We start from the raw sequence: 24,025 nt of genomic DNA on the forward strand, positions 1-24,025 counted from the left end.
TAGGAAATTTACCTGCATAAAAATCTTGAATTCTCCAGCCACAAATCCTATAGCCAGAGGCCTTTCTCCTTCTCCTCCCATTTTTTATACATTTATTCTTCTTTCTAGCAGCTCATTGACCAGCTGAAGGGGATAACAATGTGATTTCATGAACAGTGACCAAAAAGAAAAAAAAAAAAAAAATCCTTGACTTGGGTGGATGAGCAGACTCTCACACTGTTAGTAGAATTACAGCTGGATGCCAGACTTTCATTGGCTTGATCTCATTACATAACCTATTCCCTGCAACTGTCTTCTATTACGGCCTGTTTTATGCGACCTGACAGCCTGTATACAGATGTAGCAGTAAATACATGCTGCCACTGCTTAAACAAAAATTTTCCTATCATCATGTTTATCAGGATAAATGTGTTGCCAGATATATTCTTCTTCCTGAGTTGATATTAGCAGAGCCCGGCAAATGTCATCTCTTCTTCCTCAAGGGGCTCTTCTGAAACTCTCATTTGGCATTTAAAAACATTGAACATGGTTGAATGGATCCAGATGCATTCTCTAAGAGAAGTTATGGAAACATGGAGAACAGCTTAATTCTATCAAATATTATATTATTTCAGGGCTACTCTGACATGAGAAAGAAATTCAAAGTACTTTTGCCTTGAACTAATTGTACCATATAGCAAAAGAAGAAAATAAATCAGTCTTTAGAGAAAAATTTGAAAACCCATGCTTAAAAAGCTTTGAGGATGTGGGAAGCCATTTCTTACTGATTGTGTGTTTTTAAAGAATGACTTAAACAAAATCATGTAAACATCATAGGGAGAGATAATGCTGGCTCTTATTTCAGAAGTATGTGTTTAAAAATCAAACACAGCATATATAGGAAAATAGCAGTAGTACCCAGGATGCAGGCAGTACATTTACACAGATCCATTACAAATGCTATACTAAACAGAATGTGCATGGATGGAGTTTTCATTTAGTCTTTATAAGCCACTAGGAACAATGCAAGAATTTCAAGTAACCACCCAGCTTTCCATTTCCAGCACTGAAAGGCTTACCCTTTGCGTGCAAACCTCTAGCTGTGGCTGATGGCTGTAAGCCCCGTTATATTTCAACTGCCATCTGGCAGTGGAGATTCAATCCATTGCTTCAATCACAGTGGCCTGTCTTGTCTAGCTCTGGGAATTGCACTAAAGTGCATGATTTAAATGTTTTCACTGTCAAATTATTCCTGTTTAGTTCATCAAGATAAATTTAAAAAACCCATGGTGGGGAAAATGTGCCCTGAAGAGTATTATTTGTTGTAGGGGAAAAAAAGTATTGAAAATCAACAGTTGCTGAGAGGCCTCGAATTAGTTTTATTCATAATGCTAGGTTTTCTAAGTGTGACGTAACAGAACAATAATTACCAAATAAGCCAAATGCTTAATGTATAAAAGGCCTAATTAAAACATTTGGGTAGGAAAACACAGTGCTTTAAATAATTAGAAGTTTATAAAATCTTCGCCTCTTTGCTCACTACTCTCTCAGGATCGTTTCTCATTCATTTGCAGTTCATTTGTTGGGCAACTGTTCCATACCAGGCACTATGCGAGGCTGTAGGAATAAAAAGATAAATAAGACATAGTCTTTGCCTGCTGAACACTAGTAAAAGTAAGAGAACAGCCTTTGATTTATGACCTACTCTAAGTCACTACTTCTTTGTCAAAAAAGAAAAACACCTCTGACAGTGGGGCACTGGGAAAAACAAGGCTGCCAGCTTTGCATAATCATGCCTGGTTTCTGCTAGTTTTCCCTGCACCCAACAGCAAATAGCATACACCACCAGAGGATATCGACAGTTGTTCTCAACTTTTTATTTAACCTGATACACCTAAAGGATGTGACCATTCCTATCAGTAATTATAACTTATTTTGGCAATAACTTTGAATGGGGGGAGTGAGGTGTGGGATACTGACCAAGGAAAAGGTTCATAAAATTCTGTTTGAAAAAGGCCTAGAGCTGGTTTGGATTGTACCCTTCCTCCTCCTTGAGAATCACTGCTCCGCTATGCAGAAGTAAACTGTGCCATGGAGATGAATTTCCATGTGTGCCCTCATGAATTAAGAAAGACAACTGAGAAGCCAACTGTGAGCTTCACTAGCTATCAGCTTTATGTATAAACTGGCCCTTTCACCTTCACTCTTGGGAACACAGCCTTTCTATTTATGAAAAGCAGATTCTCTTATCTACTCACATTACTCTCAAGTTTTTTGGCTTCAATATTTTTTTAGGCTCTACTGCAAACAATACAGACAATTTTCAGATTTGGGATTTAGGGATACTTATTCTATTTCTGGGAGAATTCCAACAGAATATCTGATAAAGCCCAGGACCCTAAGTTTACATAAGCCAGGACTCCAGGGTTAGTCAAAGAATGAGACTCCCTCAAACATAACTACAAAATGAAGTTTGAATAAATCAGATTAAACATACAGAAGGATTGAAAAAAGAATGGAAGGGGAAGAAGCTATCATAAGTTACCACATTTAGTTATTAAATTCTCGTCTCCCCCATTGGTTTGTAGAAACAAAAGGCAGGGAGAGAGAAAAAGGAAAAAATAGTAAGTGATACTGGTTGATAAAAGCCATCTCCTCTCCATGCTCCACAGTGGAGCTAGAGGGAAGTCTCACCATTTCCCTCCTTACTTGTTCTTAACTTTCATATTACCTACAGAATAACAGCCAACAACCAGACCATTCAATGAGAGGGTATGTGGGAGTCCCTCGTCTGAGTCCCACCTGCCTGTGTGCCCCACGTCTGCCGGTCTGATAGAGCCCAATTGCCTGCAGTTCTGCCTGCTACCCCCTCACCTCCCAAGCCCCACGCTGTTGTCTGCCTCCATGCTTTTGCTCTTGGTATTCCTTCTGCTAGGTACCATACCCACTCTCCACTTTCCTTAGTCTGGCTGGTTCTTGCCTACTCATCAAGACTTACTATGGTCATCTCCTCTTGGAGGAACTCTTGTTTCCCCAGTTTTGTCAAAGACCCCCCTCCCATATTCCCTTAGCAACCCAGACACATCCATGTTTCCCCCCTACTATATGTGTATTTAAATTATGTGTGTCTGTATGCCTTTCTTCATCCAGACTGTGAGCTCTTCAAGGCTAGTGAGCCAGGTATAATACCTGGGCATAAAAGACTTAAAATAAGTTGGTTTTTGGGTTTTTTTTTTTGGCCCTGCGACTTATGGAGGTTCCCAGGCTAGGGGTCGCATCTGAGCTGTAGCCACTGGCCTATGCCACCACTACAGCAACGTGGGATCCTTATCCCACTGAGCAAGGCCAGGGATCAAACCCATGTCCTCATGGATACTAGTTGGGTTAGTTAACCGCTGTGTCATGAGAGGAACTCCAGTTTTTGGGGTTTTTTCATTCACTAAACTGGAAAGCAAGCATTAAGGGGAAAATCCAGTTTTAACATCAGGGCAAAACTTGTAAATAAGATAATGTTGAACATATTAGTGAAATTCTACGGGTTTACGTTTCTAGACATCACAACAACACAAAATCAAATATTATCAAAGTTAAAGATTCTCAAATGTATACACCCCACTCCCATATCTGTGGTTATAACCAGGGTTGGTAGTTTGGGCTGGAGGCTAAGGGTGGGCTCTGGAGACTGCTCACTGATTTTACCTGCTCCACCAATAGCAGAGTGCCTTTAGCAAGTCACTAAGCCACTTTTGCCTCAGTTTTTCCTCTGTGAAACAGGAGTAAAGATAGTGTTATTGTGATGTTTAAACAAGAAAATGTATATAAAAGATTATTAAAGATTATTACTATCTCTGTTGTAGCCTTTTTTTCTCCATCAGTTGTGGCAACCATCCATTGAGTGGTAAGGCATACTGCATAAATTACTACTAATGCTCACAATCCTGTGATAGAAGTATTGTTAGCTTCACTTTTATAGATGATGACAGTGAAACTCAAAGGGAGTAACCATATTACCCACAGTCTCACTACCAGGAATTGGTGGATCCAGGAAAGAAAGCCAGCTCCAAGTCAGTACTTTTTCACCACACCAAAATGCTTTCTCAACATCCCAGGAAAAACAGAATTGTGTGCATTTTATAAATTCTATAGTCTCTTAGAATATAGATGTAGGATTTCTTTTTTTTTTTTTTTTTTTTTTGTCATTTCTTGGGCCGCTCCTGCGGCATATGGAGGTTCCCAGGCTAGGGGTTGAATCGGAGCTGTAGCCGCCAGCCTACGCCAGAGCCACAGCAACGTGGGATCCGAGCCGCGTCTGCAACCTACACCACAGCTCACGGCAACGCCGGATCGTTAACCCACTGAGCAAGGGCAAGGACCGAACCCGCAACCTCATGGTTCCTAGTCGGATTTGTTAACCACTGCGCCACGACGGGAACTCCTAGCTGTAGGATTTCAATCAATCTAGAAAAATTTCTCACCCAAAAGACCACCTCTCTCACATCCTAAAGCTTGACAGTCAAATAAGCAATGACATTTTTAGGTCCACGATCAGAAACAAAACAGAAAAGAGCAACTATTTCTGAGAAGTAAGACATTAATATTCACATAAAGTGTTAATGACAAATATGAAGTCCTTTCCTGAGAAAGTATCAAAGGAAAAAGAGAACTATACAAAGTTACTTTACTGCTGAAGGCAAAAAAAAAAAAATGAAAGGTAATTTTTGGTAGTTATTTTAACCTTTTTTTTTTTCCTGACAATTTGCTTAAAGCTATGAAAACCTTTTCATAAATATGCTCAACAGCACACATATTCTTTCATTTTAACTTCTGAATGTCTCATGAAGGGATTCACAACTCATAAAGCCCAAACCTAGATTTTAGCTCAAGGATCCCTAGCTGGGAGCCAAGTGGGCCGACACAAAGACTTTTCACTGGAGACCAGTATGGGAAATGGAAGGAAATCTTAAAAAATCTTAAGGAGGCAAATTCAAGTTGTTTCCCTAGCTCATCAACTTACCATTTATGTTACAGGCTCTTCTCCACTAACTTTGAAATAACCCAGACTTTTCTACATTACCATCAGGTTAAGAACTTATGACCTGAAATGTTAAAGACAATGCACCTCCCACAACTCTTAAAACTCATTTTCTTTATGCTTCAAAGTGTGGGATAAGATGTGTTTTAAACAAGGCTCTATTGACCATATATAACACATCCTGATCAAGCTAAGGTAAGGGAGTATAGCATTGGACTTTGGGAATTATATGAAATTGCTTTTCTTAGAAATATGAGAGATGGGAGTTCCCGTCGTGGCGCAGTGGTTAACGAATCCGACTAGGAACCATGAGGTTGCGGGTTCGGTCCTTGCCCTTGCTCAGTGGGTTAACGATCCGGCGTTGCCGTGAGCTGTGGTATGGGTTGCAGACGCGGCTCGGATCCCGCGTTGCTGTGGCTCTGGCGTAGGCCGGTGGCTACAGCTCTGATTGGACCCCTAGCCTGGGAACCTCCACATGCCGCGGGAGCGGCCCAAAGAAATAGCAAAAAGACAAAAAAAAAAAAAAAAAAAAAAAAGAAATATGAGAGATGCATCACGGTTTCCTCTGTTAGGTGGAGCCCATTTCTTCTCTACAATGAGCCTCTTTTTTTCTTTCTCTCCCACTTCCTGACAGTACTCTGCTGGTGCCTGCTATATTATACTGCCATCCACAAGGGCCTGGTGATTCATTCTTCTGCACTGGTCTATACACTGTGAATTCTTGGAAAGATCTCCATTCATCCATTCATTCTACTGGACAAACTAAGTGATATGCCATTATATTGCTGCTCACTTCTTTCCACAGTATATTGCTCAGAGACATCAAAACTGAAAAGATGGAGAGAGAAGCATTTAATCTTTGAAGGTCAAGTCATGGTGCTTGTCTAGAGAGCACTACTGAGAGTTATGGTGAAGCCACTGATTCAAATATAAGATATTACTTTTCATATGGGTTTCACACACATCCTTATCCTAGTCACCAAGAACTGCGTAAATGCTGTCACAACCATGGAAACCACAAGCAAAGCTGCACGAAAAAAGAGTACTATACACATGACTCTGGCTGCACAGTTTTGGCAATATTAAAATTATAATAAATAGAGCTGCTCCATTTTTATTAAGCATTTGTGGCTTTGCTCTGAACAAAAGATAGATGGGTAGGAATGTAAGAAACAATACTGCCATTTGGTAAGTGAAATAACATCAAAACATGGGCAGAATTTTGCCTTTGAAGAACATTTAGATGAAGCTCTTGCAATGTCACAAAAATAATCCCCCCAATTTAAAAAAAAATTACAGTTCAAAAAGCTATAGCAGGAGTTCCTATCATGGCTCAGTGGTTAACGAAATCGACAAGGAACCATGAGGATGCGGGTTTGATCCCTGGCCTCACTCAGTGGGTTAAGAATCCAGCATTGCCACGAGCTGTGGTGTAGGTCCCAGATGCGGCTGGGATCCAGCGTTGCTGTGGCTGTGGTGTAAGCCGGAAGCTACAGCTCCAATTAGATCCCTAGGCTAGGAAACTCCACATGCCGTGGGTGCCGCCCTAGAAAGGACAGAACGCCAAAAAACAAAAAAAAGCTATAGCAGCCTGTCAATGAAAGAAATATCAAACAGATGTTTCTCTTATTTGCAAATACAGTTAGAATTCTGAGGGAAGAGCTCAATGGATGATTTTATTATGCACCTGTTGTGGTCAACATCTGGCACCAGCTCTCACCAATCTATCAATCCTACCACACTGTGTCTCCTTCCAGCTCCCAGAGAGACTGTAAATAATCCACAGGGTAGAGCATGGGTTCTATTTTTTTCTTCTTTCTTTCTTCTTGCTTTTCTTTTTTGTCTGTTTTGTTTTTTATAGCAAGAGAAAAGCATAGAAAACAGGAAAAGTTTATTTGTATAATTTATAAACTGTAGAGTAAATGTGCCTCATAAAGGATTACAAATGGAGTTGGAGGGAGTAGGATGAGAGAATTTACATTCTTTTTAAGAGAAAATGAGTTTTCTTGCATCTGCCAATTTTTCATTTATTCATTCATTAAACAAATTTTTTTTACTAACTACTAGTACATAGTACATAGCATGGTGTTACACAAATTATTTAAAAATAGACAATCCTTGATCTTATGCAAGAAAGGGCATGTACTCAGAGAGCTATTATAAAAATCTGTTAAGTGAAGGGTCAAGACACGCTGCTGATCTTACTTATGAGACTTACATTTATGTAAACTGGGAAAAATATTGTCAGGCCCCTGCGCAGAAAACTAGGGAAAACTTTCTACCAGTTATTTCATGGAAAGAGAGATCAAACTCCATTACAAATAACATAGTTATTGTCCAAAAAAATTTTTTTAGACTTTGGATAAGAGGATCACTGACTAAAGGATCAGAAGTTTGTTTTTGTAAAAGAAAAAATACTTTGTTACCACAATTGCTATATTGGATTTCTTTGTACAACAGATTTTTAAAACCACTTTTTTCTCAATTGCCTGAAATCTTACTGAAAATGTTAAGTTAGTGAACAGACCTAACTTGCATTAATCAATCATACTCCCATTTTTAGACACTTATTTGTACACATATGTCCATAAAATTTCTAGACAGATGTACACGATGTGTATTATGGCTCTTGATTTCAAGTGAAGAAATTCAACTTGTACTAACTTGGGCAGAGATAAAGAAGTCATTGATTCACAACAAAGCAAAGAGCAAGAGTGGTTGGAAAAAGGGATTCACACACATCTTCAGGCCCTTTTGCTCTCTGATCTCTGCTTCTTTCTGTATGTTAGCCATTGCTTAATTTCTCCCAGGACAGACAGGTATTTCAATGCTATAGGAGATCTGACTATTGGCAGCAAGCTCAGGTTCAGATCATCTGAGATTCACCATCAAAAAGAACATATTCTTTCCACCATTCTTGATTCTTTCTTACCCTAACCTTAGTCTGAAATTTCTTGAAAGCAAAGTATTTACGTCCAACTCATTACTAAAGCCTGTGAGGCAGGGTTGGGAAGAAAGGAAGCTTCAAATCAAACCATGTGGTGACAGGTGGCATGGGGGATGGGGTCAGGAGGAAGGAGAGAAATTCTACAAAGGTAGGAAGAACTGGCCCTCCTAAGAGAGGGATGCTAGACAGAAGTCATTATAATGACCTCAAATATGGCTTGGATATCTTAAGACATCTTAGGCTATTGTGATTATTTTTCTCAGAGCTTCATAGTTTTTGTGTAGATTATATGTTCATTCATTATTTATAAAGGAGTTCTTTTTTTTTTTTTTTTTTTTTTTTTTTTTTTTTTTTGTCTTTCTCTATTTTTTAAGGGCTGTACCTGTGGCATATGGAGGTTCCCGAGCTAGGGTCCAATCAGAGCTGTAGCCACCAGCCTACACCAGGGCCACAGCAACGCGGGATCTGAGACGCATCTGCGACCTACACCACAGCTCACGGCAACATCAGATCCTTAACCCACTGCACAAGGCCAGGGATTGAATCTGCATCCTCATCGATGCCAGTCAGGTTCGTTAACTACTGAGCAACGATGGGAACTCCCCTAATTTTCTTTTGTTTTTCTATCCTAGGAAAAAGTACAGCACTTATGATTGAAATAATGGAATTCTATCTGGGGTTATTAGGTGATTCTTTGCATAACATTTTATTTATACCTGTTTAATCCCAATAACAGTATTAAAATAGTTATTACAGTGATAGTTGTGTAAACACTAAAAAAAAAAATACATGCTTATAAATGCCAGTAAGTAAAAGAAACATATTATAAATTTGGGCCATTTCTAGTACAGTCTATTTCTTTAAACAGTTACAGTGAACTTAATTTTTTTTATTTGAATTGTTTCTTATTTCCTTGAAACAGATTCATTTATCTTTAATACAAAAATTTATAGAAAGTAGAAAGGCTAGATCTTTACGGTAGAGTTCCTTGTGCTATACAGCAGGTCCCCATTAAATTTTTTTAAATGCTTCTAATAAATTTATACAGACCTCTTCTTATAATGCAATTTTTTCTATATTGTTACAATCAAAATGTCTTGCTTAGGAGTTCCCGTCGTGGCGCAGTGGTTAATGAATCCGACTGGGAACCATGAGGTTGCGGGTTCGGTCCCTGCCCTTGCTCAGTGGGTTAACGATCCGGCGTTGCCGTGAGCTGTGGTGTAGGTTGCAGACGCAGCTCGGATCCCGCGTTGCTGTGGCTCTGGCGTAGGCTGGTGGCTACAGCTCCGATTAGACCCCTAGCCTGGGAACCTCCATATGCCGCAGAAGTGGCCCAAAGAAATAGCAAAAAGACAAAAAAAAATAAATAAATAAATAAATAAAAAATAAAAAAAAAATGTCTTGCTTAAACTGCACTTACTACTATGATTCAGAGGGTAAAATCAGATATAATTTTAGCTTTCTAAATGGCAATTCCTATTCAAGTTCAAATTGGAATTGACCCAAATGAGTGAAAATTAGTTCCATTATTTTCCTTTTCTACAATGCCCTTCTCCCTTTTTTTCAAATACCATGAGCTATTCATTCTCTATTTTCTTCTCTTTTATTACAAGTGGATTCATATGCATAGCTTCTTGTTTCCCAGATCTGCTATTTTTAATTTCATGAAGTCCAGATTAGATTCTTAAATTTGAACCTTGTAGCATAAAAATCTAGAAAGGGTCAGACAGCTGAATGTAATTAGGATTGATTGGCCAATTCAACAATAAAAACAACAGGCCAGATAAGGGGTTTAGCGGTTGTGCCAAGCACATCAGAAAGAGTCAAATTACCTGGTAGCTGGAATGAAACACTTGAATTTTGAAATACTGAAGTCTGGTGATATAATAAACTCAAAAGTGGTGTGTCAACATCTATTACGATGTACTACAATGCACTCTCTTTGGGTTCAATAAGATGTAATATACTTATGAGGAAGATACGGAGAGATATGTTCAACTACAAATAATAAACTGAAACTTACTCCATATTGAATGGGGGACCATAGGACACTTCAAAGTAGTCACAGAGAGCCCTGCATCTCAGAATTCCGTGTTGCAGAGTCTTCATGAAACCTTCATGTACTGTTCAATGAAATCTAGTATGCACACTGCTAGTGGTCATGTGGATAACTTTAGGTAATACATAGAACATTCCTTACCTTTACTCAGCTTTTAATACGTTTACTCTACTATAAACATTTTAACTATACATTGGAAAAAATATAACATTTATCAAACCCACATAATTTAAGACTATGAGTGAGGAAGACATTCATGGTAAAAATGGGATCAATTTAGACAAAATTATTCAGTTGTTTAGTCTACAGGTATTAACAGGTGGTCAGAGCTGATCTCTTTGAGAAGGTGAGATTTGAGGAGGCTTGGAGAAAGCAAGGAAATGAGCCAAGTATATATGTTTGAAGAAGAGTGTTCTATGTAAGGGAAGAGTTAAAATACACGAAAGTCTCTACTCCAAATGCTGTCACATTGGGAGATAAAGGTTCACCATATAGATTTCTAGGGGACGCAGTTCAGTCAATAACCATATACATCTATTCTGTATACCTATCCACCTCTACAAATCTAAACCTATCTAATGAACTATTGGATATAGGTAACCAAGAGGGAATAAGAATTTTGACTTGCTAGGTCCAAGTTAATTCTTGCAGCTCTTCTGATGGGCAGCAAGCCTTTGAGAGGGAATTGATTTTATTTTGACTGCATTTAATTAACATGAACCCAAAAGAAATGAATCTTCTGTGTATGTTTGTTCAAAAGCTAATTCTGAGAAAAGAGCTCTGACTGGGAATGTCTGCCAAGTTATATAGCCTGGGTGCACCTCAGGAGGGAGATTCAGGCAAAAATCCTCATCTGTCTCAGAGTCCTTTCAATTCTAAACAAATATGCAATGCCTAATAAATGCAGCAGTAGTAGCTCTTGGTAAAAGTAAATGTGCCTCTCCTCACCTTCCTCCAGCATAAGATGATAATTTCAGTGACCTCTGTCCTAGTCACCAAACCCTTTTCCCGCTTGCCATGAGGTGTGACTGTACAGTTCATCACCTTTTTCCCGATTTGAGTCTTAGTTCTCACTTTAATTAGCTTTTGTTTTACTAAAATGAACTGAACTTTCCACCTTTAAGCTCTCACTCTAAATTGATCTAAACCTTTTTTGCATTATACATGCTATTCCTCTTTATTTCTTTAAATGAACCTTATGAATTGAGTATCATCTGCATTCTTAAAGGAAGAAGTTCAGAGCTTTCCTCTGCAGTTCTTCTGTTTTGTGGATAACAATGATTCTGAAACATGCTCAAGACAAATCTTTTTTGAAAGGAATTTAGAGAATTTTCAAGTTGGAATGCATATTAAATATTAAGTATAAACTTCATTTTACAGTGGAGAAAACTGTGGTCAGCAGAGATTCTATGGTTTGCTCAGAATCAGTCACCTCATTAGTGTTGGAGCAAAAATTAGAACTCAAGGAACTTAATTCCAAATCAAAACAATGCTATACTAAGACGAGGCTCATAGTGACATTTTTAAATTTCATGTTTTAAGAGACAATTACTCCTTTCCTAAGTTAGAAATCTACAGACCAATGTCCCCTTGTCCTCATTAATTGATTACCCCTGAGAAATATGTTTTTTGTTGTTGTTGTTTTTTGGGATTTTTTTTTTTTTTTTTGTCTTTTTGCCATTTCTAGGGCTGCTCCCGCAGCATATGCACGTTCCCAGTCTAGGGGTCGAATCGGAGCTGTAGCCGCCAGCCTACGCCAGAGCCACAGCAACGCAGGATCCAAGCCACATCTGCAACCTACACCACAGCTCACGGCAACGCTGGATCCTTAACCCACTGAGTAGTGCCAGGGATCAAACCCGGAACCTCATGGTTCCTAGTTGGATTTGTTAACCACTGAGCCACGACGGTAACTCCAGAAATATGTTTTTTTATCTTTCCTTTACTTGCAAAATGAAATAAAGTCTTCTCAGCCATCTTAAAGGAATATAGACATTCACAGTACAAGTATCATAAGACAATTTGACAGCCACAAATGGTATTCTATGATGTTCTTTGGTATGCATCTCCCAAGAGCAGAACTGATAGACACAATCTCTGTATTACATTTTCTTAGATGGAATGCACTGCCAAACACATAGAAAGTCATTCATGAAAATAGCAATGTGTTACATGCTAAAAGACGATATCATGGCCAAACAAAAGTAAATTCACAAATAAATTCTAGGAGGTCCCTGATGGCCTAGCAGTTAAGGATCCAGCATTGTCAATGCTGTGGCTTGAGTCACTGCTGTGGTTCGGGTTTACTCCCTGACCTGGGACATTCTGCATTGTTTGTTTGATTCTGCAGCCAAAAAAAAAAAAAAACCAAAATTTTTTTAAAAAACACATGAATAAATGTTTCTAGAAGTTGAAGTTTCAGTGGACCTAAATCCCCAGTTGTGTGAGCAGATAGATCACTGTAATAAGTAACTCAAAAATGATGACAATGATGAAGATGACACAGTTAACATTAACATGTTACAATTTTTCAACTTTTCGAGAATTTTACATTTATTTGACCCTCAAGCCAAATAATACAAACATCATTATTATCCTTTTATTTTTTTTTTAACACGTCTTTCATAGAAGGCTTGGGTATTGTCTGAGTGGTGGAGGGGGAATTTTCTAAAATCAATGAAGGAGAGAAAGGTTAAGAGGAGTAGCTTTGGTGAGGAAACCTCTATTTGGCACATTAAGAATAGAAGACTTGTGGTTACAGGGAAAGAAAATTCAGCTCAAATTGGCTTAATTAAAATGGTGTCCTCAGCATTTGGTCTCTCTCTATCTTTTGAATCTGCTTTCCTCTATGATGGTTTCATTCACATTAGGTCTTGCTAGAGGGCTAGAGAGATTCAGTCATAGCTCCAGGCTTAGATCTCATGACTTTAGCAATCACACCACCAAGAGGGCTTTTCATTCCAATCATCCAAGTTCCAGTACCATGCTGAAGTTTCATTGGACCTATTCCCATCACATTGGGCCCATGCTACACCCTGTGGCCATGGGGCTAGAATATGATTCACTAGAACTATGTCATGTTTATTCCTAAGGCTAATCACTCTCCAAAGAAAAATATGTTTCTATAACTATGTAAAGGGAAAATAAGACCAGGAAAGCAAAAGTCTAAGCTATCCACCATAGCACAGAACTAGGAGCATAAATAAGCAAAGTGAGATGGAAATCATAAAAATATTGATGAAGGGAGCTCAAGGGAGGAAGTCAGTTTAAGGTAGTGCTGAAAGCATACAGCAGAGAGAAGGAAAAATAGAAGAGAATATAAAGGATATTATTATAATGCACATAAAATATCACAGTGGGATTTAAGAGAAGTGAGTTATGACTTCTACCTACATTGGGCTTTGCCCACATACCTGGACTCTACTGAAAGTAAAAGACTACATTCGATTGAGTTCTGCATTAAATAAGCGAAAAGAATAGACAATCAGCTCCCAAATTCTACCCAAGGCAAAAACCAAGGTATTGGTAAAGCACATTGTTAGACAGTAACTGACCGATGAAAAAGACAGACAAGTAATCAATTACAACTCAAAATAGATGACAGTAAGTACTGTAACAGAAATGTTGATAAAGTTCCTTGATGGGGAGAACATGGAAACTGGAGAGGTTATTAAAGAGGGACAGAAGGTCATAGGGGAAGGCATCATGGAGGAAGGTCTTGAAAGGTGGAGGCACCTTGACATGAGAGATCATAGGGACAGTGTTAATGGTAAGAGAACGAAGGCTAAGATCAAAGTAGTGCCTAGTGGCTCGAGGGTAGAACACCTAAAAGAATTACAAAAGGAGACGGGTTTATAAATGCAGCTGGTGAATAGAGTATGGATGTCACTGTCAGGGGGTTAGAATTCTTCAGACAAAGAGAGACAACTGCAGAAGATCTTTCTTTATCTGCAGAGTGTCATGAGTTGTGCAGAGTGTTCTATAGAAAGAACATCTGGGCAGTAGTGATGTAAATGATTGGCGGAAACAAGCCACAAACAAGGAATCCCACTGAGAGGCAATGGCAAAATTCTGAGTGTAATAGAGTGGAAAGGAAGGAAGTAATACATGAAATAAATTGAAGAAAGAAGTATTTTGGAGGAGAATCTATAAGACTTATCAATAATTGGTTGTGAGAACTGATAGAGGAAGTAACAAAAAAAAATTTTAAGACTGAGAACTTAGGAGAATGGTAACACCATTAATCACACCACCACTAGATATTAGAGAAGGGAGGCAGGTTTCTGCATGTGTGTCTGCTTTGTATGTGTTGGGGAGTAGGATGGGGTCATGGGCAAAGGGTGAAGAATAGCCTACAGCGGAGAGGAAATAAATGATGATGGGAAAGTTTAACAATGAAGTTAAAAAAGGCAACCTTCTGCAAGGCATAAATGTTAAGATAAAATTTATAGTATATTTATACTTTTTAAAAGGTTATTTAGGAGTTCCCGTCGTGGCGCAGTGGTTAACGAATCCGACTGGGAACCATGAGGTTGCGGGTTCGGTCCCTGCCCTTGCTCAGTGGGTTAACGATCCGGCGTTGCCGTGAGCTGTGGTGTAGGTTGCAGACGCGGCTCGGATCCCGCGTTGCTGTGGCTCTGGCGTAGGCCGGTGGCTACAGCTCCGATTCAACCCCTAGCCTGGGAACCTCCATATGCCGTGGGAGCGGCCCAATAAATAGCAACAACAACAACAAAAAAAAGACAACAACAACAACAAAAAACAAACAAACAAAAAAAAAGGTTATTTATATTTTCTAGTCACTAACTCCCAATCAGGCTTATATAAAAAGAAAGTCGAAAAAAAATCTCAATTAAATCAACTTTTATTTCCCTGACTATACCTTTTTAATAATACTGAACAGTTGCCATCTAGTCTTGCTGCTTTTTCCACTGAATAAGCCTACGCTTGTAAGTACCAATTATACCATCTGTACAAAGTTTGGTTCATTTTCTGTCACTTCCAGCAAAGATTCTTGACTTGTACAGTCTTTACTTTCTTTTCTCTAAAGACACAGAAGAAGTAAATATTTAGTGAACATGCCCTTATCTTCTGACACAGACTCTCCAGTCTGCTTTTAAAACACCCTGCAATTTCTTTCATCTTAAAACTAGCCAGGAGTAGAGGAAAAGTTGGACATGATAGATTGAAATCAAACATTTTTTGAAAAATGTCAAGCACTTGTTTTGAGTAAGATTCTAGCTGGACAGGAAAGGGAGAGCACATGGCCTGACAATAGCATTCTTAAGGGATGGTTACAGTGATTGCAGTACCCTGGCAAGTCTTTTTCCTCTGGTCTCTATGTTCTCAAGTCAAGAATATTCCCTGACGAATTTATCCCAGATTTAACATGATAAACAGCACACACTGAGATAAGAATGCATCAGGGAGCTTGAAATGACTCTAGGTTAACTACCAAAGCTAGAAATGCTCGTTAAAGCTGCAACTTCCTTCTTCTAATTCAAGATGTTGGGGTATTAACTGAAGATTCTCAGTGAATGGGAGTACAGCAGCAAAGACAAATCAATGGAAAAAAAGAACAAAGAGAGCTGGGACTAAGGGAGAATATGGGATAAAGGGTCAAATAAAGATGGATGTTGCTCTTAAAGATATTCAAACCTAAAAAAAAAAAGATAAATCATCATTCCACACATGGTAGATCACGCCTTCACAACCGCCTCTTCCTTATTCATTATTGTCCACAATGCTCTAATTTTTTCCCACTCCTCAGATGATTTAAAGCCCTAATAAAGCTTACCAATGTCAAAAACAATCCCATTTTTCTTCCCAATGATTGCCTTAAAATAAATGTGCTGGAGTTCCCATCGTGGCTCAGCCGTAACAAACATGACCAGTATCCATGAGGGTGCAGGTTCAATCCCTGGCCTCGCTCAGTGGGTTAAGGACCTGGTATTGCCATGAGCTGTGGTGTAGGTGGCAGACGTGTTGCTGTGGCTGTGGTGTAGGCCAGCAGCTACGGCTCCAATTCAACCCTTAGCCTGGGAACTTCCATATGCCTAAGGTGCAGCCCTAAAAAGACCAAAAAAAAAAAAAAAATGCTATATAATTCTGAACCATTAAATGAGGGGAAATCTACTAAGGGGCTTCTGTGTGAAGTTTCTTTGCTGCTGAAAAGAGGAGCACACAGAAGGGTGTCATTACCTCTGCCCCCTTTGTATTTGAAATAGTGTCAAGTCTGCATGTGACAACAGCTAAAACTTGAGCAGCCATCTCACTACCATCAGAGGTGTTGTCAAGGACACAGTCAGATGGCAGGGAAGAAGCCAGGGATTCTTGAGGATTTCATTTAATTGCTGAATTAACCAATATTGATCCCATGGTTACGATTACTATACTTTAAAACACTCTAGATATACATTGTGATATTATATGAATGTAACTTGGGTTTGGCTCTAACCATTTTTTTTTTTTTTTTTGTCTTTTTTTGTTGTTGTTGCTGCTATCTCTTGTTGCTATTTCTTGGGCCGCCCCTGCGGCATATGGAGGTTCCCAGGCTAGGGGTTGAATCGGAGCTGTAGCCACCGGCCTATGCCAGAGCCACAGCAACGCGGGATCCGAGCCGCGTCTGCAACCTACACCACAGCTCACGGCAATGCCGGATCATTAACCCACTGAGCAAGGGCAGGGACCGAACCCGCGACCTCATGGTTCCTCGTCGGATTCGTTAACCACTGCGCCACGACGGGAACTCCTGGCTCTAACCATTTTACTCACAGTTCCCTGTACAGCAGTGGTCAATGAAACATGACAATCAAGAGGGCAGGAGTAGTCTGCTGGCACTCTCATAAGGAAGGGCCATTTCAAGAACTTCTGTTACCTGTGTCTTCCTCAGTAACCTACACTTTGCCAACTAACATATTAAATGTCAAGAAAGATCTTTCAGTGATAAAAATAGCAGTCAGTTGATTAGTACGATGAATGTTAAAATTGGGTTCTCAGTGGTGAAATTAAAGGTTTTCAAGTTACTTGGATTAGCTTAAATTATTTTATAGATACTTCCTACTTTTTCAAGAATAAAGAGCAAGATCAGAGGCCTATACTCCTTGGGATATTGCCCCAGGATAAATTCCTAAACAAGACAGTCCCTAGGCATGAAATCTAAAAATTCGGGTTGCATGCAACCAGCTATAAGGGTGGCAGTATCTTGCCTCAGGAATCTTGGAGACTACCTTCAGTAATTCTCTCATACAAAATAGTGGATGGAGGCATTAAAGGGGTAGGGAGTTGGGACATGTTCAAGCATGGACAATAGATGTGAACTCTTTTCATTTGTTTGCTCACTAATAAATGGTTAGTACCATAAATATCCATAAAAGTGTCAGTGTACTTATATTATTTTTCAACACCATCCAATATTGGGGCTGCTTGTTTTGAGAAAAATACATTTTATATATTGTTTAAGCCACCTGATCCAGGATTTCCTATGACTTGCTTCTGACAGCATTCTAACATATACCATACCATATCACCACCACCAGTTCTCCAATTATTTCTGTGATTTAGGCTGAAATTTGAGGGATATGAGTTACATAAAAGGTTTTTTCACTCAAAAAAAAAATGTGTTATAGAAGAAAAAGCTATAGGATGAAAGTCATGAGATAAATTCTGAGACCCCATCACATGACAGCCTTGGACAGATCATCCAACCTCTTTTGAGTTTGAGCAACAGCCAAAGTAGAAAATGAGAAAGAGTGAGTCAGACAGCCTGGTTTTAATCCTGGCTTCATCACTTACTAGCTGTGTGAGCCATCTATGCCTTGATTTCTTTGTCTATGCAATGGGCAAGCATTTATTTACAGCATTATTATGAGACAAATAAGACATGTTCAACCCTTAGCATAATGCCTAAAAGGGTAAACACCAAATAAATATCATCATTATTATGTCTTAAATAATGGAATCAATCTGAATAGTCACCTCATTCCTCCTCTCTCTAAAGTTTTGCAATCTTACTTTGTTATACACTTCAAAGAAAACTTTAGTGAAGATAAAACTCACCTATTATAACTTTAGTATTAATTGCTTGTATTAGGCAATGCCATTCATGCCTTTATTTACATAGTTAAATATTTATTGAGTGCCTCCTGTAAACAAGGCACTGTGCTAAAAACACAGAGGATAACTCTGAGGAGCTCTCAGTACTACAGAAAAAACAGGAATATCTATTTTTCCCCAAGACTGAAATTTCTCCTTGCTCCGGGTATCTTTTACTTTCATGATAGTCCCTTCTTAAAAATTTGTGTTTCAGCTTTGGATCCCTTACTCCACATGGAAATTAACATTCATCTTTTTGCCAGTGATGAGGGAACAATAGCTGTGACTAATGAAAAGCCTGCAGAGAATTAAGGGAACGGGGAACCATCACAATTACAAAGGATTTTGGTGCCACTGTCCACGATCACAGTTACCTATAATCTGACAAAGCCACACTAGAGAGACCTCCTATACTAATGAAGTAAAGTGCCAAAAGAAGATCTGGGACAAGAGTCTTTTTTAAAATTAGTAACTCTTGCTTCCTCACTTATCCATACGGCTCAGTTTAAATTTGCTCCTTAGCCAAGAAAGCCAATATTTCTCCATCTCATCATGAAACACTGCTTATAAATTGATCTCTTCTAATCAGATGCATTGGCTATCTGTAAGAGCACAGAGAGTTTTGGCAACCTGAACAAAGCCCCCATGTGTTTGGAACCCACTGCATTGTACATACTTGAAACACCATCTGTAGGCAGCCTCTTCCTTTCCAACTTGTCAGGATGAGTGGCAGGAGAGATTTATGAGCTGAGATACTTCGTTAACTGGCAGTGACACTTCCAGTACAAAGGAAACATCTGTATCACCAAACCTGGTGAAAATTAAACAGTTAATTGAGTCTGAACACATAGGCAAGTGTGAATCCTAATGTCCTTAAAACAAAACCTGCGCCTCTAAAACCTCTAATTGATGACTCCCTGTCTTAGCATGCACTGCAAGCACTGGGGTCACTTGTGTGTGAATCTGAAATCTGTGACTCATCCTGGAGATGATCCCTAGACCTTCAGATTGTTGACTTGTTATTAAGGGGGGTGTGGGAGGGAGCTGAGAATAAGTGAGCTTTGTCCTTGTCCTGATCTTCCTTCATCATTCTCCACAGTAAGAGAACAATGAATTATCTCAGCATGGACAGTATTTTGAAATCTTCCCCTGAAATAATCTCCAAAGAGAAGTGTTTATGATAGGAAGTTTCGTGACCACAAATAAAAAAATTTTAACCAAGACCCTCTACTGCTACACAAATTGAAACAGGTTGATCTCAGTGTGATTCCTGAGTTTAGGTTTGTTGAGTAAGCTGGCTTAAGAATTCTGAAAAAACAAACAAAAAAAATCTGTGGGTGTAGCCAGGACAAACTGGACAGGTAGAATGGTAGCCAACCAGTGAGGCATGTTGAGACGTCAGTTAATGATGGTTGCTGTGAAAAAGGAGATAGGAAGGGCCAGAGTTCATAACTCAGACAGTGACCAATGCTCTAAACCATGGTTGCCCAAGTGTCCAAGTGAACTCTGGTGCCAACCAGACCAGAACTGACACCTAACAAACTAGTGGCATAGGAGACAGGAGCTCCCCAGCTGTGGTAGCAATTCTGGTTGAGAGAACAATCTCAACAGGCACAGGAAGCAAGGAGCATTAAGAGATAAATAAGACATTCAGCCTCCATATAAATGAGCTGGTATTAGAGCACTCTTCCAGGCAAGGTATTTATAATGCAGACAGAGCACCTGATGAGTTGAGTATGTCACATTGAAGACTGAGAAGAAAGCTGTAAAATGGTGATCAAGTGATTAGTGGCTCATCTCAGGGACCCACACCCCACCCCACCCCACCCCACCCCACCTACAGGAGCTAGATAAATTCCAAACCCACACTGAGGGAGACAGAAGCATCCTACTGTATGTACTGGCAGAAGTGACCAGTATTGGCCCAGGGACTAGGTTGTGTGAACTTGTCTGCAGCCTTCAAGGAATGCTGCTGAGCAAGATCTGGAAAGGGAAGGACTGAAATCTGGCAGAACTTTGGTCCTGGACCTCTCCACACCCACAAGAGTATTGCCCTTGGCCTAGGTCTTTTTTTATCTCCTCATTCTTAGTAATTGACCACTACCATGCAAGCTGAAATGTACTACAGGGTTTTTCACTCTGAGAGTTCTGAGTGCATCTATGCACACACCTGAAAAGACTGTCCATACAAAGTTATCCATCAATCCAATCTCAGCTCTCAGCCTATAATTATATTGACCCTTCTCCCAGCATGAATATAATTACAAGCCAGTGTAATCACTGAACTGACACGATTATCAGTAAATAGGAATAGTTTGGGTCAGGTCTTAAGTGTCACAAGCAACATTTTCTTCCCAAGTAATTAAAGAATAGAAAAATCTGGAGAAAAAAGCAGTGGATTGAATAATATTTTCGTAAGTCATTGGCATACCTCTAAAGGCAACATACAATAATAAGTTTTGAGCTCTAGAAATGTTTATTTATTTAGTAAATGCTGGAAAAACATCAGGAACTTTGAGGATGAGGTCAGCTCTGTAAGTGTGTCACTCCTATTCCACATAATCTGTTGATGACTCATGTTTAGCAGGATGAGTTAGTAAAAAAAAAGTACTTATTGGTTTTAGCTTGTAGTTCATCACACCTACTCCTAAAAAGGAGAACATGGTGTTCCTCAAGGGAAGAATCTCTCAACCTGATTATGGTGATTAACTCATGAGGAAAGTGGGTCAGGAGGAAGCTATAAAGAGAAAGATGGGAAGGAGATTTGGGTCGGTTTAGGGGAGTAGCAGACATTGTACTCATGGTATCTGGCGGGGCCCTGAAGAATGATTTGGTGTCCCCCCGCCCAGTAACTCCCCAGAAAAGCCTGGCTGAAACTGACAACCTCATCAAAGATTACATGCAAAAGCAGGGCAGATGAAGAATCAAAGGCTTAGTGAGAGTATCCCCAATGTCCAGTGGGGAGCTGAGTTGAGAATACTATCTATCTTCTTCTGGACTGCTTCAAACCCTCTCATTTTAGCTAAACCTTGAAGGAAAGGGAGTCACATTAATGACTGAGACGGAGTTTCTAGCCATCCATGAAGAACAGGGCTTTACAAGCAAATGTAATTTGTTTTAGAAAAAGGAAGGACTATAAAATTTTTTTCATTCAAGTTTTTTTGTTGTTGTTTTTTGTTGTTTTGTTTTATTTTATTGTCTTTTTAGGGCCACACCATGGCACATGGAGGTTCCCAGCCTAGGGGTCGAATCAGAGCTGCAGCTGCCAGCCTACACCACAGCCACAGCAACACGGGATCTGAGCCACATCAGTGACATCCAGCAATGCTGGATCCTTAACCTGCTGAACAAGGCCAGGGATCGAACCTGCATCCTCATGGATGCTAGTCAGATTTGCTTCCACTGAGCCACAACAGGAACTCCTTTTTTTGCTGCAGCTACCGGCCTACACCACAGCTCACAGCAATGCCAGATCCTTTAACCCACTGAATGAGGCCAGGGATTGAACCTACATCCTCATGGATACTAGTCAGGCTCATTACTATTGAGCCACAGGAGGAACTTCCTGAACCTTCTATTCTTAAATGTAGTGACTTTATAAGAAAACTACTATGGCTCTAGAAGAAAAACTTCATGTATTATGTTCTTAGTGGAAATTCTTCTACTTTCTATTTGTCACTGGGTAAAGGAAAGGCAACTTAACTTCAGTAGTAGGTCAGCTGGTTAGAGCACTTAATATTCTTTGGCAGGCCAAAGGACACATGACAAAGAGATAACTGCTGTTCCAAGTAACTGCAAAGTGTGGTGATATTTCAGATTTCAGAGGTGAAGGGAACATACAGTTTTACAACATATTAATAATAAAAGTGCAAAAACAAAGGTAGCTGTTGATTTATTAGTCACTGTGCAGAGAACTTTGCTTATAATCTTGACTCATATAAATAAGGAAAGTTATCTTCTGACTCTACACAATAAAGGCACAACACATTTTCACTAGGAGATTGTATTTCTTTATCTGTATCTTTTCTGAGATGCCTTGACAGTCTGTGAGGATATACATTATACAGACCAGAATTTCCTTACATGTATGATTCAAGAAACACAGGACCATGAAGAAGTCCCCTACATACATGGCAACAGACAGATTCAAAATATAAATTATCATCAAGCCAATAAATTAGAGCAATAGCTGTCAACTGAGGGTGATGTGGCCCCCAGTGGACATTTGGCACTATCTGGAACATCTCTGTTTATCACAACTGGGATAGTGTTGCTGAACTAGTGGGTAAAAGCTAGGGATGCTACTAAACACATTTATAAGGCACAAAATATCCCCCAACAGCAAAGAATTTATATGGCCCTAAATTTCAATAGTTCTTGGATTGAGAAACCCCGAGTTAGACAAATGGCACCATGAGTGTGTGAACACCTAGCCTTCACTCAATCAGGCTCCTATGAGTATAAGGAGTATAAGGAAAGTTACACTCAGAAAAATCATTTAATATTTCTGCTACTGAACACATAAGGATAGCTTTAGTGATTACAAATAGAAAATCTGCAAAAATTCTGAGGTAACAAGCAGAGAAAAAAGAAGAGGAGGGTTTAAGGAAATCCCATAGCCTCCTATGTCTATAGTAAGAATTAATTGTAGGAAATGGATTCTATATTCTATGCTCATAGCAGCTACAGCCAATTATTAACTGAATGTCCATGATGTACAAAGCCCTAGAGAAATTTGAAATTTTAAAACTTTATAACTTTCAGAAGAAAGGGAAGACATGTTCCAGCCATCAAGTTCATTGGCCTCACTTAGGCTACATAGCCCTCCTTCCTTTGGTATACTGATGTGAAAAAAAAGCTAAAATCCTGCCAAATTAACACTTACTTGAATGTAGTGTCTGGGCTATCAGTTAATGAGATAATAATTATTATAACCTTCAAAGCAACATGACTATAACAAACTTTGAAATTACTAATGACTTAAGGTCTAAAATCTAATTACAACCTTTTCTTTATTTAAAATCTAGGTCCATTTTTCCCCCTTGAAGGTATTGGAAGTGACACACTTTGGACTGTACCTGATGAATGTGAAACCACACATGAACCTAGAATTATTACCCAGTTTTCAGCATATTGCTTAAACCACAACTTAATACTTTCACTCTGATACCCAATTTTTTAAAGTACATCTATTTCTATTGCCTAACTTCAGCACTTTAGAACTGAGAAAAGGGAAACTTGGTTTCTTTCTCTCTCCTTTTTTCTTATTTAGAAGTAGAGGAAAAAATAATAACTCCACTATACTTTTAATCTTGAATATTCTTTAACAATATTAAAGTAATTTGTTAAGGCTGACTGAAAAACAAATAAGAAGGAGAGCTCTACCTTCTGTAGAACATCAGTATCCTCAACATAGATTATTTGATTCTTCATGTTAAGCCTCACAAAGGAAGCTACTATTTGAACTTCAATCCAAAGGTCTAATCTGTTTCTAAACTGCAGTACAGCATTAATATGACACAGTGCCAGGCATCATATTCAATTTTAGCCTGGATCAAGTTATTTAATGGAATCTTAGAGATTAAGGAAGATAGGAACTGCTTCATATATACCAGAAACTAAGATTGTTATAGAACTATGATTGCTTTACTCTTTCTTTCTGATGCCACTGTATATAAATCGCAGACATTTAACAAAGATCTATCACAAATATTTAGCCAATAGTAACAAATGTTTGCTAAAGGGATTACTATTTTTGCTAAATCTGTTAAATAATCCAGCTAACTAAATGAGTACTTTTTTCGGAATATTTATACATGTCAAGCCTAGTATATGACACATGCAGTACTGTACATTAATTCTCTAGTGTCTCCATGGGTCAATGGAATATAAAACCCAGTCATTCATTATAAAG

At 39.0% G+C, this 24,025-nt stretch overlaps 1 long non-coding RNA gene across 2 annotated transcripts in view; it reads right to left on the reverse strand.

The window, feature by feature from the left end:
* Positions 1,346-24,025, reverse strand: part of LOC102164448 — a 28,468-nt gene continuing 5,788 nt past the window's right edge. For both annotated transcript variants that reach the window (XR_301917.2, XR_002342111.1), the window contains exons 2-3: positions 18,788-18,922; positions 1,346-1,596 (exon numbers count right to left, since the gene is read on the reverse strand). This is a non-coding gene — a long non-coding RNA (uncharacterized LOC102164448). The remainder of the gene's footprint in view (positions 1,597-18,787; positions 18,923-24,025) is intronic.

The sequence above is a fragment of the Sus scrofa genome, chromosome 2 (genome assembly GCF_000003025.6).
Source record: "Sus scrofa isolate TJ Tabasco breed Duroc chromosome 2, Sscrofa11.1, whole genome shotgun sequence".
Lineage (NCBI taxonomy): Eukaryota > Metazoa > Chordata > Mammalia > Artiodactyla > Suidae > Sus > Sus scrofa.